At 40.4% G+C, this 20930-nt stretch overlaps 1 long non-coding RNA gene across 2 annotated transcripts in view; it reads right to left on the reverse strand.

Moving 5' to 3' along the window:
- Positions 1-20135, reverse strand: part of LOC103879758 — a 33889-nt gene extending 13754 nt beyond the window's left edge. The window contains exon 1 of one of the 2 annotated variants that reach the window (XR_004180087.1): positions 16975-20135. This is a non-coding gene — a long non-coding RNA (uncharacterized LOC103879758). Of the gene's footprint in view, positions 1-257; positions 1846-16974 lie in introns of those variants that run through there. The other variant, XR_004180088.1, reaches the window with a different exon arrangement.
- Between the last annotated feature and the right edge of the window lie 795 nt (positions 20136-20930).

A 20930-nucleotide genomic window follows, 5' to 3' on the forward strand; every position in this document is an offset into this window, starting at 1 on the left:
ATAACCATTTTAATTTTTAAAACTACTTACACTGTGCTTACCTTACAAAGGATTTAAACAGGTGGTTTCAGTATATTTTGGTTGATGGATGGATGGATCAGTTGACTCATTTAAGGTATTGCTCACCTTTATGTATATATAAAAAATGAGGTTCACACAGTGTGAAAGGTCCTCAGTAAATGAGGGAGATCACCATCGCCAACCTGCCTGATGGTGGGATGGAATCTGTCTTTAAGTAAATTACAATAAGCATATACCTTTTGGCTGTGCAGGTGTGAAATCCAGGGTTAAATTTCCTCCTGCACCTACAACATACATAACGAAACAAATATAGAAACAAATAATAGGGAAGTAAGTTATAGATGGTCCTTTAGAAGTCAATTTCATCTGCGCATCTAACCATAAAAGCAGCATCTGCTCTGCTAAATACAGGTGTTTTATATCCTTGTCATTAATTGGAGGGGACATTATGTCATCATACATCAACAGTTAAGGTTGGTTAAAGTGCCACTTATCTCAGGTGCTGTCATTAATCAGGTTCTTTTCAGCTTGGTGACTCCAGAGGCTTGGCTCGAAGCTGCTCTATGTGAGTGGGTTTTCCCTGTAGGTTTGAGGTGTCCTTTTATTATCATTTTGAACGAAAACCTTGGGACCCAGACATAAGAGGCCATTAAGGGAGCTGTTCTGATGCTTCAGAGAAGAGAAACATTTTCCTCCATCACCTTCAGTGCCCCCACTCCCTGTGTCTCCACCAAACAGCCACGGTGGAGAGGAAAGCAAAGCAGCACAAGCTGTTGTCTCCTCGCGGTTTAACCCATTACTGAATTTCAATGAACCACTGCATCTGGTGCTTCAATAGAGCTGGAAAGCAGCAGAGTCCTAGAAGGCTGCACCGTCTCTTTCCATCTGACACCGATGTCATCCAGGTGCCTTCTTGGCCACCTCAAACCCACAGTGTGGTGTCCCTTCCAGATAGGCTTCCAGGACACATTCTTCCTTGTCTCTGCTTTCATTGAAAATATCTGTCCTTAAAATGTCTGCCCTTTATCCCATTCCTGCAAGGCCACTGGAAGTGGCATAAGTTGTCAGGAGCAATAATGGCAGCCATTTTACGTAATGATGTTATAGTTTCAGCACCTTGAGCCTAAGAATTACAGCAAATATGTTCAGGTAGTAACTTGCAAATTAATATGGGGAGTCAAGTCATTTGATCCATATCAAATTCTTACTCAGGGAGCTTCTACTCTGCCCTAAAAATAGAACCTCCTACCTATCCTACTTTGGTTCCTGATTGTTTCAACATGTACAGGAGACTGAAAGAATAAGGTGGAGAGTGTGTTTATGATTCATCTATTCAATAGACATGTGTTGAGTGTGAGGCACTGCTCTGGGAGAGGATATAGTGGTGTTCATAATCAGACACCATCCTTGCTCTCAAGGCTTTATAGTATGGATGGATGGGACAGAAATGAACCAAATAGCAATTTAAAAATGTCAACTTTAAAGTGATAAACTGTGATGAGTTCTCTAGATAAACTGTGATTCGTTCCCATTGTATATTTGGGTAAATATATGAACATACCATGATCTGGAGTAGGAATGGAAGTTGATCAAGGGAAGTGTGGGGAGGGATGAAGAATGTCCCTAGAAAGGGAACAGCAAACACCAAGTGCTGTGCTAGGAGGAAGCACGAAGAACTCCAGAAGTTGAAAGGCCCTGGTGGTAGGAAAAATTCTAAGATCCTGCCAGGTTCTGTGGCTTATGCCTCTAATCTCGGCACTTTGGGAGGCTGAGGCGGGTGGATTGCTTAAGGCCAGGAGTTGGAGATCAGACTGGCCAACATGGAAAAACCCTGTCTCTACAAAAAATACAAAAATTAGCCGGGTGTGGTGGCACTCGCCTATAATCCCAGCTACTCAGGAGGCTGAGGCAGGAGAATTGCTTGAACCCAGGGAGGCAGAGGTTGCAGTGAGCTGAGACTGTGCCCCTGCACTACAGCCAGGGTGACAGCACAAAGTTCTGTCTCAAAAAAACAAAAAAACAAAAGAATTATAATATCCCTCTAGGTCTCCAGTTTCTGGGACTGTGAATATGATGGATTTTACTCCCAAGGTTAGGTTATATATGATATGGCACAGTTAGCATTTAGGAAGAAAGACTATCCAGGTGCTTCTGACACCATCCCAAAAGCCTTTAAATCTGAGTCTAGAAGTCAGAGACTGAGGAAGTCAAAGATTCCAAGGACAAGAGGATTCAACTGGTTTCTGGCTTAAAGATGGAGGGAGCCACCTGGCAAGGAATACGGGCCACCTCATGCAGCCAAGAGAGACCCCAGTTGGCAGCCAGCAAGGAAATTGAGATTTTCAGTCCTACAAGGGCAAGAATGCAAGAAACTGCATTCTGAATAGAAGAATGACTTTGTTTATCCATTTCTTAAGGCTGCCATACCAAGGCACCACAGACTGGGTGGCTTAAACAACTGAAATGTATTGTCTCATTGTTTTGAAAGCGAGAAGTCCAAGATTGAATTGTTGGCAGGATTTTTTGCCCCTAAAAGAGGGAAGTATCTGTTCCAGGTCTTTCTCTTTGGCTTGCAGACAGTCTATATCATCTCATCATAGTCCGTCTCTTCACGTCATCTACCCTCTAAGCATTTGTGAATTTGTGTCATAATTTGCCCCTTTTGTAAGGACCAGTCATGTTGGATTGGAGCCCATTTGATGAACTCATTTTAACTTGATGGCCTCTATAAACACCCTATCTCCAAATAAGATCCCATCTGAGGTCTTCGGGGTTATGATTTCAACATATGAATTTGAGGTGGGGGCATAATTCAATCTATAATTAAAGTGGATTCTTTTCTCAGAGCCTGCAGATGAGAATTCAGGCTGGTCAGTTTCTTGATTCAGCTTTGTGATATCCTAAAGAGAGAAGCCAGCCATGCCATGCCTGCACTTCTGACCTACTGTGGAGCTAATAAATGGGTGTTGTTTTAAGCTGCAAAGTTTGTGGTAATTTGTTGGGTAGCAATCGAAAAACATAGCACAGAAAAGGTTGGCTGGGCCAGGCCACACAGGGTCGTGAAAGCAGCAGCAAAAAGTGTTGTCTTTATCCTGAGAAAAATGAGAAGCCACCAAAGGTGTTAGGAATGTCATGGTCATATTCTGTTTTTCTTCTGGGCTTCTCTTTTTGCTCTTTGCTCTCTTTTCAAATAAAAATTCCAAAGGAGTGAGTGGCTGCAGAGAAGAATGGGAGGTTCCTCGTCCCACTTTAATCTTTAGAGCATATTATTTAAAAAAAAAAAAAAAGGAAAGAAGGGGAGGAGAACAAGATGGAGATAAATTCCATTTTTTGAGGGCACATTCTGAGTCCAGTTACTATTCTGAAGCTTTCAGTGCATTTTCAGATTTACTTCTCACTATAAACCTCTTTTAACCCCTATTGTAGTAACATGCCCAAGGTTATCAGCCAGGGGGAGTGTAATTGGAACTTGAATCCAGGCCTGGCTGGCTCCAAAGCTCATTTTTTTTTTTTTTTTTTTTTTTTTGAGACGGAGTCTCGCTCTGTCGCCCAGGCTGGAGTGCAGTGGCCGGATCTCAGCTCACTGCAAGCTCCGCCTCCCGGGTTCACGCCATTCTCCGGCCTCAGCCTCCCGAGTAGCTGGGACTACAGGCGCCCGCCACCTCGCCCGGCTAGTTTTTTGTATTTTTTTAGTAGAGAGGGGGTTTCACCGTGTTAGCCAGGATGGTCTCGATTTCCTGACCTCGTGATCCGCCCGTCTCGGCCTCCCAAAGTGCTGGGATTACAGGCTTGAGCCACCGCGCCCGGCCCCAAAGCTCATTTTTAAAGCTCATTACTTTAAAACCATCCCCCTACCCTGTCTCACCAGTGTTGTTTTAATACAGCATGATATATCATATCCAAGTATTAGAAGAGTTCCACAGATTATGCAGAACAGGTGTGAGTACAAAGAATGAGAATGCCATGGTGGTAAGGGTCGGACAGATGGGCCCAGTTGAAAATGAGCAGCAGAACTCATGCAAGAGCCTGGTCACCTACCTGTCTGGTCCCTTTTATTCTCCTTCCTTTTCTTGCCTAAATAAAGTTCATGTCTGAGGACTGGAGTGGCATACGTAATAATAATTCTTCCCTTGGGCTTTAGGGAGAGGTAAAGTGTTTTCATTTATTATTTATTTTTGTTTTTGCAGAGATGGGGGGGTCTTGCTATGTTGCCCAGGTTGGTCTTGAACTCCTGGCCTTAGGGAATCCTCTCGCCTTGGCTTTCCAAGGTGTTGGGATTATGGGCGTGAGCCACGATGTCCAGTCTAGAGTGTTTTTAAAACCCTTCTTAAGAACAACCAAGCTCTGAATGGTCCTTAGCATCCCTGGAGGGCATTGCACTTTTCAGCTGACCAGCACCGAGGAATGCGGGATGCAGAGCTAGGAAGAGATCCGCTGATCCATCCCAGGGCACTTGAGAAGATTTGAAGAATACATACTGGTCACCCATCAACCTATCTGTAGTCACTCCCTGAAACAAGGGTAAGTTAATCCTATCAAAAGCCCTTAAGGCAACAGTAAATATTCTATTTTTTTCTTTCAGTGAATTACAAGTGGTACCTAGCTTATTATATTCCCTAGATAATTATTACTTTTTATATTCTTTACCTTCTTTTAAAAAGAAGGATGCACTAGTTTTCTAACATTCATTTGCATGCCTTTGATAAATTACCGTAACCAGATTAGGGAGATAAAATAACCAGTCTATTAATTACAATGATTATTATTTAATGGAAAATGGGATTCTAGGCAAAGTGTATAGTAAGAAGAAAGCTTAGCAACGCATTATACAGATGTGGTATTTTATCTTAAAGAGTAAGATAAGTGTCCAGTCTATTCCACAATCTAGAGAATATGTTCATTAACTCTGCAAGATTTATATGCATAATTGACCACAATATTTTACCACTATTTGCTTGATTCGGAGGTACATGAAGAACAAGAAAAAACTGTAACTTCAATTAAATTGAATAAATTCCTCAACGAACATATCAAAGGCCAGATCTACCCAGCAATGTGAGAAGCAGAGGGCTGAACAAGAGTTCAAAAAATTTTTTTTAATTAAACAATACATTATTCTAACTTGAAGTCACTGGGAATTTACATTTAAAAGGATAGGGGTTGAAAGGAGAGCTTCCCCCCATCAATTATCCTCATAATTAACTTCAAAAATAACCAAAAAGGTAATATTTGGAGAAATGTTGGTGCTTTCTAAAAAAGAAACAGCATTATGGCCAAATCCCGAACCAATCGCCGAGACATTTGATCTTGTCTCACTCCCCTCAACTATAAAAAAGAGAATAATATTGCATCTGCCATCATGGAGTTACATGAATTAAAGCTGGCTTCTATCTACAAACTCTGGCCAAATCTAGCCAGCTGCTGTTTTTGTGTGGCCCTCGACCTATGAATGGCTTTTATATTTTTAAATGATTGGGAAAAGAAAATCAAAATAACAATACTCTTTTGTGATGTGAAAATTTTATGAAATTCAGATTTCAGTGTTCATAAATAAAGTTTTATTGGAACACAGCTATCCTCACTCACATATTGTCTGTGGCTGCTTTAGTGCTATAACAGCAGAATTGAGTATTTGTGACAGAGACCATATGGCCAACAAAGGCTAATATATTTATCATCTGGCCTTTTACAGAAAAAATTTGCCGACCTCTGAACGAAAGGAGTTACACAGAAATTCTCAATGTTCGTTACACATCACCTGGGGAGCTTTAAAAAAACCCACTTGCCCATGTTAAACACCAGACCAATTAAATAAGAATCTCTGGGAGTAGACTCCAGGCATCAATAATTTAAAAACTTCCCAGGAAATTCCAATGTCCAGCCAGATACGAGAACCAGCAGACTTACATGCTATGTATGGTGTGTAAACTTAACACATAGTAAGACCTTGGTAATTGTTAGCTGGCTTGATAAAATAAATCTTCCTTTTTAATTCCTCATTGTATTTCAGTAAAATGATGTTATTAAATATGCACTGGGTGCAAAATGTTTTGTTTTTCTTCCCTCACTCTTTCCTTCCTACCTACCTCTATTCCAACCTGCATGTAAGAGTTAAAACAAGAAGAAAAACTAAGTTTCTCTGTAGGACTTGAGTTTCTAAACATTCACACACTCAGTATTTTATATTTTCATGTATTCATTCCACAAATGTTTAATGTGTAATATCAAGTTTTACACAATACTTACGGCACGTAAGCACTCCCAAGATGTGCTTTCAAGGTTCTGGAGAGTGCCCAGTGTTCTTGTAAACAGCCCTTTGAATCTTCTAGGGTTCTTGTAAATAGTCCTCGATATGGTTTGGCTGTGAACCCACCCAAATCTCATCTTGAATTGTAGCTCCCATAATTCCCATGTGTTGTGGGAGGGACCCGGTGGGAGGTAATTGAACCATGGGGGTGAGTCTTTCCTGTGTTGTTCTCCTGATAGTGAATAACTCTCACAAGATCTGATGGTTTTATAAAGGGGATGCACATGCTGTCCTGCCTGCTGCCATGTGAGATGTGACTTTGCTCCTCCTTCTCCTTTGCCATGATTGTGAAGCCTCCCCAGTCATGTGGAACTGTGAGTCAATTAAACCTCTTTCCTTCATAAATTACCCAATCTTGGGTATGTCTTTATTAGAAGTGTGAGGACAGACAAATACAGTCTTATATAACCTAACTGGCTTAATAGTAGGCTTAAATTAATAAATGTGTGGCATCTTCAAGCGGCAATAACTAAAAAGAGCTCTTGAATGTATGTGTAGTAAAGCAACCAAAATAATTGATTGACTGGGTATGTCCACTCCACATGCATAAAACCCAAAAGTAGTTCACTTTTTTGTCACAATCTAAATCTTCTAAAATGAGAACACTCTCTAAATCTTCCCAAACAAGAAATGGATATAGACAGAGATAGAACTATAACTAGGACAGAGAGAATAAGTACATGGATTTTGAATTCATACAACCAAGTTCAATTCCAGCTTCATTGATCACTAGCTTCGTGACCTTGGGGCAATTACTCACCTCTCAGGGCCTCGATTTTCTCAGCTGGAAAATGGGAATAACAATTCCTATCTCACAGAAATGAAATTATTTTCTAAACATATTTTTTAATTGTGGGAGTTTTCCCCTAATTCTTAGACTGTGAGGCTGAAAGATGTCTTTATAGCATGGTGCACAGGGATCGACCCCTCTGCGCCAGGCACTTGGCTCTCCTCACCTGAGGTCCTCACTTTTTTTTTTTTTTTTTGAGACAGTGTCTTACTCTGTCACCCAGGTTAGAGTGCAGTGCCACAATCTCGGCTCACGGCAACCTCTGCCTCCTGGGTTTAAGCAATTCTTGCACCTCAGCCTCCCAGGTAGCTGGTACAACAGGCACGCCACTCAAGCACTCCAGCTAGTTTTTCTTTTTTTTTTTGAGACGAGTCTCGCTGTGTCACCAGGTTGAGGCAATTCGCTCTACTGTGAAAAGCCTCATTCTGGTTCACGCCATTCTCCTGGCTTCTCTATTTCCTGAGCCAGACCAGCCACCCCGCCTCTGCTTGCCTTGGCTTTGTAGAGACAGTTTCACCATGACAGGATTAAGCCCCCATTCCTGATCTTCGTGGATCCACTCCGGGCCTCGGCCTCCCAAAGTGCTGGGATTACAGGCTTGAGCCACCGCGCCCGGCCTAGTTTTTCTATTTTTAGCAGAGACAGGGTTTCACAATGTTGGCCAGGCCTTAAGTGATCCACCCACCTTGGCCTCCCAAAGTGCTGGGTTTACAGACATGAGCCACCGCTCCTGGCTGAGCATTGTTCTTCATGGCCAAATATGAACTCCTTGAGGGAAGGGATTATAATTATGCAGACACTCCCCAAATTACATCACAGTCCCGTTCAAGAAGGTCTTGCAAAGCATGGATTTGGTGTACACTGAAAATACATAGACTTCATAAAGACCTTTAAATTACCCATAGCTCTTCAGAGAAATTAGTGGACAACAGTTCCTATTTGCAATTTTCAGGACATTGGTCCCAAGGTCAAGTATACCTTTCACAGCCTTCAGTAGTGGAGTTGCTTTTAACTCTTGAAAATGTATATTCTTAGAGGCATGTTTTCTCTAAAGTCAATCTCTTTTTATTCATACGAGACTTTCTGTGCTGTGTCATCTCCTGTATTTCTTTTTAATAGTCCCACCTTTTGTCTTGCTGTTTGTGTCTATTCCAGCAGTCTCAACATGCATTTTTTAATCATGTAAATTCCAACATGACCCACCAGTAGCCTCATACTGCAAGAGTTCACAATACTTTCTTTCCTGTTTCTAACTTCAAGATTTTGCTTAAATGATCATTAGGCTAAGTGGCATGCATTTTAAACTATGATTCACCATCTTCCTTGTAAGTCAGTCCTCTATTTCTATAAGTAACTTTTCCTCCTGAACCCTGCTCTATGAACCCTATAAGTTCCAAAGATGCAAAACATTTTTCATGCTTTTTTTTTTCTTTTTTTAGATGGAGTTTCGCTCTTGTTGCCCAGGCTGGAGTGCAATGGTGTGATCTCAGCTCACTGCAACCTCTGCCTCCTGGGTTCAAGTGATTCTCCTGTCTCAGCCTCCCGAGTAGCTGGGATTACAGGTGCCTGCCACTATGCCCAGCTAATTTTTGTATTTTTAGTAGAGACGGGGTTTCACCATGTTGGCCAGGCTGGTCTCGAACTCCTGACCTCAGATGATCTGCCCGCCTCGGCCTCCCAAAGTGCTGGGATTACAGGCATGAGGCATCATGCCCAGCCCATCTTTCATGCTTTTTATCCATAAATTACTTTAATTTAAAAAATATTTCCCAAATGAAGTTCATGAAATTTAGACTGTGGATGCCTTTGTGTTTCTTTAACATTTTTATTTTCTATTACAAATTCCTCTTCTTAAATTAGGAACTGTTCCTCTCCTCTTGCTCTTACTTTGTCAATTTTTAGTCCTGAATGAAATAAAGCAAAGGGAAAAATAAAACTAATAAACCGAAATAACACGAGATAATGCAATGAGAATACACATGGTACCAGAAACCACATGGGACTGAACAGAAGGGCCTTCCCTCTCATGTGAGTGCCGTCTGCCTTCCCCTCTCTATGCACAATATTCATCTCTGCCTGAGATACTTTACATTTCCATATATCACACTAATATTTTCACATCTCTAAAACTGTATTCCGTCCCTTATGGAACAACTTACAAAAGGTTGATGTTATGCAAGTCAAGAGTTGCACAATCTAAGAGTCTCTAACCTCTGCATTGTACTTTTTTTTTTTTTACTTTAGGAGCAAAGGTTTAATAGGCAAGAGAGAGAGAAAGAGAAAGGAAAACAGCTCTCTCTCTCTAGTGAGAGAGAGGGGACTTCCGAGAGGATAGGCCCTGCTTTGCACATTTTGTTTATTTAGTTGGTGTTAGTTGATTGATTTCTCTGTAACAACAGAACTCAGGGACCTTAATACCTGACCACACAAACCAAATAGAAAGGGGTGACAAATGTCTAAGAGACTCAATCATCGACTAAATTAGTTGTCTATTGCTGTATAACAATTACCCCAAAACTTAGTTGCTTGAAACAGAAAACACAAATTATGTCACGTCTCTGTGGGGTAAGAATTCAGGTGCAGCTTAGCAGGGTGCCCATGGTTCAACATCTCTCACAAATCAAAGTGTTGGCTGGGCATGCGGTCCTATCTGAAGGCTTTTCTGGTGGGTATCTGTCTCCAAGCTCACTCAAGTGGTTGCTAGCAGGATCTAGTTCCTTGTGCCACATGATGTATGTAGTATGTGCATGTCTCTGTAGCACATACGGAAAGGTGTAGGCTCTTTGAAAAGACCAGTAAGATAAACAATGCTCTGACCAGTCCAAAGATAAAAAAGAGAGAAAGAAAAGAATAGGATTAACGATGAGAAAGTATACACAGCAACAGATATGATTACTTTAAAACTTATCAGGGAACTATATGTTATCCTATTTTACTAAATTGAAATCTCAAATGTATTATTTTCTAGAAAAATATAAACTACAAGACTTGCTCAAGAAGAATTAGAAAACTCAAATAAACCAAAATTATTAAAGAAATGAAAATCAATTATTAAAACATGAGCCACACAAAAGGCCCATACTGTTGTTTGGGGAAGTTCTAACCACCTTCAAGAGACAGAAAATCCCTACATCATTTAAATTTTGCAAGCATAAAAAGATGGAAACATACCAATTACTGTTACAAAATTTGTGCAATAGTAACTAATCCCACACTTATGCCTAATAGATACAAAAAAATACTAAATGAAACCTTAGTATACTAAATTCAGATGTATAACACAAAGGTTATGCACCATAACCAAGTAGGTTTATTCCAGGAATGCAATAGTGCTCCAACTTGGAAAATGGATTAACATATATTACAACATCAGTTGGACAAAATAAACAGTTCATATAACCATCTTGATAGAAAGTAGAGGTAAAGTATGGGATAAAATTCACTATCAATTTCTAATTTTAAAAAAGCTATTAATAAAATAGAATATAAGAGTTTCCCTTACCATTATTTACAGTAATATCTCTCCCTGACCAACTTTTCCAGTACAATCAGGAGCAATATGAGGAAGTCAATCATCACCACTTCTATTTAAGATTGTGCTCCAATTTCAATACATGCAATTAAACCTGAAAACAAAATATTGTGAAGGAGAAAGAAAAACGGCCAGGAATTATACATGTTATGGTTGCTTACCTATGAAAGATATTGAAAAAGGGAGATTTATCTGAAAAAGTATTGGAACTGACATCCCAGTTAGTATTCAGCTGCTATGTCATAGAAAGTTTGTACACACTGTTCACACCCAGTGTCTGAACCGATTGGTTCATTCCCAGACTGCATCACTAGCATTTTGATTTGTGACTTCTAATAAGATATATCATTAAGAAGGCTGGCAATAAAACAATAGGTAAATCAGCAGCTTTCCTACTTACCAATTGTGACCAGTTTAAAAAAAACATGAAGGCAAGATGATCCTATTCTTAGTAGTAAAAGACATAAAATATCAAGAAATAAGTTGGACAAAAATTATGCAAGATCTTAATAAAAATGATTAAATTTTACTGAGGGCCATATAAAAAGACCTGTATATTGACAAATTGCATTCCTGTAGTAAGAATGACGACTATCATTACAAATTCTCTGCAAATTAACCTACAAATGTAACTTAGTCTTACTGAAAATCTAATGGAATTTCTTTTCAGAGCTTGACAAAATTCTGGGAGAATAAACACACAAACATGTTTTCAAAAAGAAGAATAATGAGTTGGGGTTTTCCTTAGCAGATATCCAAATGTGTTATAAAGCCACAATATGTACAGTAATTTGACATAGATGCCAACATAGACACATCAGTGAAATCAAGTAGAAAATCCGAAAGCAGACCTATGTATATTTAAGAATTTAGTGAATGATAAAGATGGCATTTCAAATCTGTGGGGAAAAGATAAATTATTCAATTAATAGCCGAGGGAAATGTGGTGACTAGTTTTATAATCTTGAGGTTGGGAAGGCCTTTCTGAACATGACACTACAGGATGAAATCATAGAGGAATATAAAGATACTTTTGACCTCCAAAAAAGTTATACTGACAAAAATTAATATTGGCCATTAAATAAATTAGAAAATAACTTTTTTTAAGCCAAGATTTCTTGTTTATCCTCTATCACTAGATCCTGCAACAGTGCGTGACACATAGTAGGCATTTGAATGAGTGGATACATAAACAGTTCTGGCAAGTCAGTAAGGGAAAAAATGAACACCTCCATTTTTACAATGAGCAAAAGACATGGATCAAAAAGAAGAAACACAAAAGGTCAGTAAAAAAAGCTCAAATAGTATACATTACACCAACAGTAAGGTAAATACAAACTGAAACAATAGTTCACCATTTTTTATGTATTACTGTTTTGCTTTTTAAACTGAAATGGCCAACATATGGGCAAAGAAGCACTCATAAACTGCTGGTAGGAAAATTAAAATCTGTGCAATATAATTGAAAGTCTTTAAAACTGCAGACTCTCTGACCTAGTAATTTCACTCCTAGGAATTTATTTCTAAGGAAATCATTAAACAAGCATGCAAAGACATATATACAAGGATATTCATCAAGCACTCTTTACAAGAGTGACAACTAGAAACAAGCGTTCACAAATAGAGAACTCGTTTCATAAACCTTGGTATACTTTTTCAATCGAATACCATGCAAGAAGGATAAGTAATGATGCAACTATGTATTAGCTAATATCAAAAGATGTTCATCATATGCTGTTAGTTCAGAAAGCCAAGCTATAAAACTATATATGTAAAATCCTCATGTTTGTAATGCCTAGAAAAAATAGGAAATATACTAAATATTAAAATCTCAGAGTGGATTTTTATCATGGTAGTTTTTTCTTCTTCTTCCTCCTCCTCCTCTTCTTCTTCCTCCTCCTCCTCCTCCTCCTTCTTCTTCTTCTTTCTTCTTCTTCTTCTTCCTCTTCTTCCTCTTCCTTCCTCTTCCTTCTTTTTTGATGGTCTCACCTGTTACCTGGCTGGCGGGCGCTGACCGCCTCACCGATTTCGCGGCGCACTACGCTCCAGCTTAATTTTTTGTATTTTGACCTGGTTCACCGTTAGCGATTTAACCGCACCTCCTGACCTCATGATCTGCTCCGTCTTGTATTCCCAGCGTTGCTGATTATGGCATTTCTACTCAGCGACCTATCTTTGTTTTCTTCTTCTGGTGGATCTTTTATGGATCTGACCATTTACACTACCATGTGGCTTACTTCCTTCTATAACAGGCGGTTGATTTTAAAATAAATGTAAAAGTGGGCTTACTTTTAAATGAAGTGAAAATAATAGACCCTATGCTGTCTTTGGTCTTAAGTGAAATAAATCTTATGTTGTCTTTTTGGATGTTTCCATCCCCTGAGCTTACTCTTTTTACTATATATATATTTTATATATATAATACATATATAATATACATAATATATAATATATACATAATTATATATACAATTATATATATTATATATATATAATTTGCAAGCATTTGTGAGAAGGTAATATTTGGAAATTATTAAATGGTAACCCCTAAATTGCCCTCCAACCTCCACTACCATATTCAGCTGCAATCTTCCACCCACTTTATCACATTACCCTGCTTTACTTTTTAAAAATTTTCTTTGCCGTCTTCTAGGTGAAGTCAGGTCATTTACACATTTGCATAATTGCTATTCATTTTTTTCTGCCAGAACGTAATCTCCATGAGATCAGGGACTTGCACTGTTTAGCACAAAGCTATATCCCAGTACCTAGGACAGTGACTGATATATAGTTGAGGCTCAATAAATATGTGTTGAGTAAATGAGTGAGTGAATGAGTTTGTTTTGGAGGAGTTGTTTTGCTTCATATGGTTCTGCAAAGAGTCGTTGCCTCTTGAGAACCTTTTGGAATTAGATCTACTAATTTTCTCTATTAAGCAGTGAGGCTGACCTTCCAGACAGTGGTATATGATAGAAATCACTCAAGCCTAGACGTCAGTAGAGCTGGACTCCAGTTCTGATCTCACCACAAACAAGCTTCATAAACAAATCAGTTTTGAAGTTCTTGCTACACAAGATTAGCCCTAATCAAAAGTTGAAAAGGTCAAGAGGCTGCTGCCCTTGCTTCCCGTGTGCTGTTCTACGTCTTCAGCAGGGTCCACATGCTCTCCTCTATGCCCCTGCCCTCTCCTGCTTCACTCTCCCAGTTGGTGGTAAGGCTGCCTGAGCCTCTGAGATGGTGAATTTGTGTGTCAGCCTGACTGGGCTAGGGGCTGCCCAGATGGGTGGCAAAACATTTTTCTGAATGTGTCTGTGAGGGTGTTTCTGGAAGAGATTGGCATTTGAACTGGGAGACTGAGTAAATAAAATCACCCTTACCAGTGCGGGTGGACATTATCCAATTACTGAGGGCTCACAGAACCAAAAGGCAAAGGAAAGGCGAATTCACTCTCTTCTTGAGTTGAGACATCCATCGTTTCCTCCCTTCAGATATTGGAACTCCTGGTTCTTGAGCCTTCAGACATGAATTCAATTATACTACTGACTTTCCTGATTCTACAGCTTGCAGATGGCAGACAGTGACATTTCTCAGTCTCCATAATCACGTGAGCCAATTCCCATGTCAATCAATCAGTCAATCAATCAATCTTCTGTTGATTTTGCTTCTCTGGAGAGCCCTGACTAACACAGCCTGTATAGTTACACTCTGCCCATCTCCAGGGGATATAGATTCATATGCTTGCACTTATGACCTTCCTCACTTGCATCTCATGGAAATGCACTTTCAAGGTAGTATCCAAAAAACTCACATAGATTGTCTTATACCCTACCTGCTTATTCATAAGTGCAAAATAATTTTGTTGTCTGCAAAACAGAATCTCTGGAGCAGAATCATTGTCATCTTGTGATTTATAACACTCAAGTGACAAAAAGTATGCTAGATAATGACAAGCCACATTTACCAGTCACCTATGTATACCCCATGCATGATGGTATAAAAAAAATCACAATGTTTTCTAATACACAATAACTTAATGACCAATAGATGTTATCACTAACTATCCATCCAACTCTTTAAATACCATCAGCCCTGCAGAAGGTAGAAAAAGTTGAATCACCTCCTAGCTTGGTGGGCTTGAGATCTAAATTGTAAATGTGAGATACTATTATCTGAGCCTCCCAGGACTGCCTTGGCACTGGGAGGACTAGTACTGCACTCTTGAATTTAATCCTCCCCTGTTTTTTTTTTCCCCCAGATATTTATAACACAGCTGTGGAAAGGTGTTCCTGGCAGGAAGTTGGCATACAACTTCTCAGGCTGGGAGCAAATATCTGAATCAGATAGGAAGAAACACTCCAAATGGATCAATTTGTTCAAATTTTAGAGTTGAAATTCAGGTCTGGAGACACTGAGTGATGTCACAGAATAGATAATTTATCTGATAACCCAAGTTTCAAGTCCCTGCTTTTTCTTCAATTTTCCAAGTAATACAGGCCAAAGCTGATTTCCTCTTATGCATGAAGTCAGTGATCACATCAAAGTAGGCCTACTTCAAGATGCTGCATGAAAGACTCTACTATCAAGCATAGGCTTGACTTTCCACAATCAGATTTTAAAAGCCTTTGGCACTTAAATAAAACATCTTCATTTTGTAACAGACCAGCCTTTTCTTTCCTTTTTGCAGGAGTGGGAAGTGAAATTACATACCATGTGGTTTTCATAATTTTAAAACATCGTAATTTTTAAGACTGTGGGAAAGATATTGAAGGCATTTATGGGACAGCCAGGTATGAGACTGTCTGGGCTGGAGAGAAAATAAATGACTTGAGACTGGAAGACTTAACCATTCACTGGACTCAGAGAACACCAATCATCTTTGTTCTACAAGAGAAATCAGAGACTACGTTCTACTGCCCAGGAAATGGCAGTTAATGGAATAGCTCAAAAGAGAGAGCAGCCTTTGAAACATATGCAGATTGTACATCAGCTGCTGGTGGGCTGGAAGAAAATAGGAGCACTACTGGCAATGATACATTCTCTACTCAGGCCACATAGCCAGACAGTGCTGCCTCAACTCAGCCAATGTTGTACAGCATCCCACGATTACTAAAGCGCTTAAGTAGAGACCATCTCATCTGATCTTCACATTTATCCTTTGAGAGGAGCAGGCTAAAGCTAGTTTCTCTGGAACATAGGACCAGCTTAGCGATTGGCCCATGGATATCTTCAAATAAATTGAATCAGTCAGTAACATGGGCTGGAGTGAGGGTCAAGACTAGAAGGCCTAGGAATTTTAAGATTCTTATGGGCTTATAAGATTATATGTATGCATTTCTGCAACCTTCACTGCATCTACAGTAGTTATTTACAGAATAATTAATTGCTGCTTTGCTGCTAACAACTAGTAACATTTATTAAGCATTTGCAATTTGCCATTAATTTTCTAAGCATATCACATAGATTACCTTATTTTATTCTCACAATTACCCTAAAAGAAACTCAATAAATATCCATTGAGTGAATGGCTGAACTTAAGTCAGTCAAATAATACTTGGTGATACGACTTTCTCCCTTTACAACCACAACATCATGACCTTCATTTGACTCTATTGGGAAGCATCTGGATGCTAGAAAGGAAAAGGAATAAAAGATCACCTTGACTGCAGCATAGAAATTGTACTCATGGAAAACAGAATCCTTGGAAAAGTATGCCATGACTCAGATATGAAATGATGAAGATCTAAACTAAGGATGTGATCATTGAATTGAAGAGGAGACAGAATATTTAAGTGAACTAGTCATGCTGCTGGACTGGATAGAGATAGGGAAAGAAAGGACACCATGATGGTGGTCTGGGATCTGGTATGAACAACCTGAGCGAATGCAGTTCAATTCAGAGAAACTAAGGATGATGGTGCTTTGGAGGATGAGGATGTTGATTCCTGTTTTGGATGAGTTGAATTTGAAGCACCTGCCAGGCATCCAGAGGTTGAAGGCCAGTTGAGTAAAAAAAAATTACATCTGAAACTTCAGGACTGAGACCTGGGATGGAAAATATCAGCTTCCATCAGCCTGACTTGGGAATCATCCACTGAGAGAGAGTAACGAAGCCATGGAAATGCCTATGCCTACCCAAGCTACATGGTTTGGACTTTGTCCTATAGTTAGGGAACCACTTTCCATCTACTTTCCAGGTTTCTCACACCTAGAGGGCCTCACCGCTATTCACCATGTCACAGTGGCATCCTGTCTTCTGCAGCTCTCTCCCTCCTCAACCACCATCTAGGTGATTGCCACCATGCTTTAAACAAACTCTGTTCTTACCCAGTTAGGTTCCTTATCTTCTTCTCTTCATCACTTGAAGCATAAGCTCCCCACTGCCTTTACAGACTCCTGAAGGGCACTGTGCCGTTTTCCACTCCCTGACTCCAGTCCAACATCCACCCTTTGCTGGGGTTGATAGTGACATTTCAACCACTGCCCCTGCCACTCTGCCCCAGGTTCAGAAAGAACAGTGGCTCCTCGACCAAGCAGAAATGAAGAGTGCCCTCCCCAGCCCCTTGCACTCTGTCTCACACCCACATTTGCATTCCTTCTCAGCTTGTTTCCACTCTGCCAGTTTTGTTTGCATGTCTGGCACTAGGGGTGGCTCCCAGGGCCTTTTGCAGCCCTCTTCTTTCACCCAGAAGGAAGGTGGACCAGTCTGACTCCAACGTGCTGCCGAATGCCAACTGGCAGGTGGCTGGGTGACGGGAGGGTGATGACACGGCAGGGTACTCCCAGCAGGCAGGAAATCAGGGCACCAGATTGGCACTCACAGTTGCAGCTTCAAACCGTCAACAACAGCCAGAATCCTGGACGATGAACCTTCCTGTCATTCCCACAATCTTGGAATCTTCTCAGAGTGGCTTGAATACTAATGTAAAGGAAATTTCTCAGAAACCACATTCAGTCTGGGAGTCAGGGAGCCAAAATTGTATCTCATCCTCTTCTAGGTGTATGCAGCATACAGACTCACTCCCAAAACCAGTCCTAATCTCCTCAAAGATGGGGGAGAGAGCAATTGCTAGACAAATGTCGCAACCAATGTTCTTCCTCTGCAGACATACCCGCTTCTGCTTTGCTCTTCTCCAATTTGGGCAGATAGTGTCATATTGTTTTGCAGCTTCAGGGTAGCATGCCTTCTCCTGTCACTGATTTCTAAGAATTTCTACCAGAGAATGCATGGAAACCATCAGCATCCCAACTTGAAACTAAACTTTATTCCTAAATGGGTTTCTCTCCAGCTATCGCTCCCACTCTCAGAAACTCACCTTCTCCTTCCTTAAGAAAAGAAGGCTTTTTCCTCTCTGCACCCACCGCTGCTCAACATCTACACAACCCTTCCAGGTTTTCTCTCTCATATACACACCACAGCAGTTTTCATTTCTATTCCATTTAATCAGATCTCACCATGTCCCATGGGCAACCTTATGACCAAAGGGCAACAGCTATATGGGTTAGGATGTGTTCTAGATATTTCTTGTTATCCTTTCCAGATCCACTCTCCACCCTTTTCTACCCTGCTCTGTATCTTGGGAGACCAGTTCCTGAGAACTGTAGCAGTGGGCTTCCGTGTGTGCTAGCAATGGGAGTTTAGCCAATGAGAGATCTCAGCAGGAGATCAGAGTGTGAGAGGAGAGTGAGGTGAGGGTTTATTGCCCCAGCTCCATCTCTTCAAAGCACTGTAAACTGGATGCATCTCTCTGCTGTAGGTTACAGCTCCTGTTAGAAGGCTCTTTCCTTATAGCCCCTCTTTCTGAGCTCCCCATAGCTGCTCCACTACTTGTCCCTTCAGGTCTGGGGATGGTAAAGGCTCCCTGCTGGTACAAGCCCCAGGGTATTGCAATATTCCTCCCTGACTTGCTGAAACCCTTCCCACACCTTTATAAGTCTTTCTTTGATAAACCTCTCCTCAAACACCCATATTACGTATGCTGTCTGTCTCTGGCCTGGACCCTGAATGAAACAGGAGACTGTTACTACATTATGATGGAGGACTTTTGCTAATTTAGATCAATTTAATTTAACAAATATCAACTAAGTGCCTAGGGCCTGTTTATTATTTAAAAATAATCATTTTTAAAATGAGCAAACTATATAATCTATTAGCAGGTGACTCATGCTATGAAGAAAAAATTAATCAAATAAATGGTACAGGGAGTGTCAGAGGTTGGGAGGCATGCAATTTCATATAGGGTGGCCAAAGATGGTCTCACAGAGAAGAGATTTGAATGAGAGTGCAGTGAGGGCACAATGAAGTACAGTATGCACACGGAAGGTTTCCCTCAAAGAGTTTATACCCAAGTTAGGAAGACGAGATGGACATACAGGAAATTACACATGCCACAAGGCGGTAAGTCAAGAAATGTTAAATGGCAGTAGATGATTAAATGCCAGCAAAAAAACAATGTATATGATAGTAAGTTCTTCCATTGTCCTAGGTTGTGTATTTTTGCAAAACAGGCTTTGAAATGAAGCTTAGTTTGTGGTATGTTTATTGGAAAGTACCCTGGGCAACAATATCTGTAGAAAGAAGGAGAAGGAATCAGGGTTGGCTGCAAGGAGAAGTCAAACTGCAGTATAGGCCTGACAGCCTCGGCTAGACATTCAGGAAGCTCTACAGCTAAAACAGCTCATCAGAGTTGTGCTGTGTTGGACTGAAATGGCAGAGCCTTTAGATGCTCATCTTGATCGTCACTGGATGTGGGTCGGCACCTGGGAAGGTATGACCTTGAACTAGTCAGCTTTCTGAAGCTAAAACAATCCTTGTGGGAGCTGAGAGCCACAAGCTAGAGCAAAATATCTTTCTTTGAAGGGGGATCTGGACAGCATATCTCTGTGTACACCTAAACAATTACTAAAAATAATAGAAAATAAGATTGTTTAACCATTATCTGTATATCACTGAAGAATCCTGGTTACTAGAGATGTGCAAATATAAATCTTATTTTTGGTTCTGCATAGTACATATCTATGACTTTGAGGTTGATCTTGAGGAAGAGTCTAGGATGAATTGTTAAAGTAAAGGTCTGTAGTCTCTTAAAAAATGTGGTAAAAATCTAAGACACATGTTCTCTAAGAAAAAGTCCTGCCAAATGTATCTCACTTCCTTTGAAAATGTTATTAAATTAGTCCATCAGGGGATTTGATAGAGTATGTCTAGATTTCAGAGAAATTATGATGATGTTCTTGTCAGAATGGCATGCTAGACAACATGCCTGCCATATCAGTTCAACCTCGCCTTCCAGTTTCATCAGCTTAATCATCTCTGTAAGATGCAGATCTTCTTACTCAATGATTCCACTCTCCCTGCTCCTTACCCTCAGTCAATAGGACAGGCTTGACCAAGGAAACCAATCTGTCACCAGGTCAGTGACCAGATTCTCTCCTTCCAGAATTCGAACAGGAAAAAAGGAAAGACAAGAAAGAAAGAGAAGAAAGAGAGAAAGAACGAAAGAAAGAAAGGATAGAAGGAAGGAAGGAAGGAAGGAAGGAAGGAAGGAAGGAAGGAAGGAAAGAAGGAGGGAAAGGGAAGGGGAGGGGAGGGAAGGGAAAAGAAGAGGGAAAGGAAAGAAGGGAAGGGAAAGAAAAGGAAGGGAAGGGAAGGGAAGGGAAGGGAAGGGAAGGGAAGGGAAGGGAATGCAAGGCAAGGGATGGCAAGGGAAGGCAAGGAAAAGCCAGAAGGGAAGGGAAGGCTAGGGAAGGGAAGGCCAGGGAAGGGAAGGCCAGGGAAGGGAAGGCCAGGGGAGGGAAGAAAGAGCAGGCAGATGGCATTGGTTCCCAGAACAGTATGTTCATGTGAAATGGTGCCAGGGTGCCATGGAAAGTCAAAACTAAAGGGAGGTGAAGCCACGAGTCTCACTGAACCAGTCAAGAGGTAAGAAAAATTGAGAAGATCTGGAGAGTATGTGTAGACCCAAATAGGAGAAATGGAGAAATCAGCTGACTAATGGTTTTCCAATTCCGTGGGGTCCAGCATTATTTCCTACAAGTGAATTATATCAGAATTCTTTACGTCCTTAGAAGCCTATTTTTACTTAAGCCACTTTAAATATGTTTGTATTACTTGTAACCCGATAATGCCTAAAATGACTCTCTAATCATATTCTTATAAATTGTATAATATACTGGTTAATGAACCAGATGGCAATATATTAGATGAGTTATTAATTGGTTAGAAAAAAAATCCAGAAAACAACTGCTTAATTAGTTGATAGATACATAGAAGCGGTTCCAAA

Source organism: Papio anubis, chromosome 19 (assembly GCF_008728515.1).
Source record: "Papio anubis isolate 15944 chromosome 19, Panubis1.0, whole genome shotgun sequence".
Classification (NCBI taxonomy): Eukaryota; Metazoa; Chordata; class Mammalia; order Primates; family Cercopithecidae; genus Papio; species Papio anubis.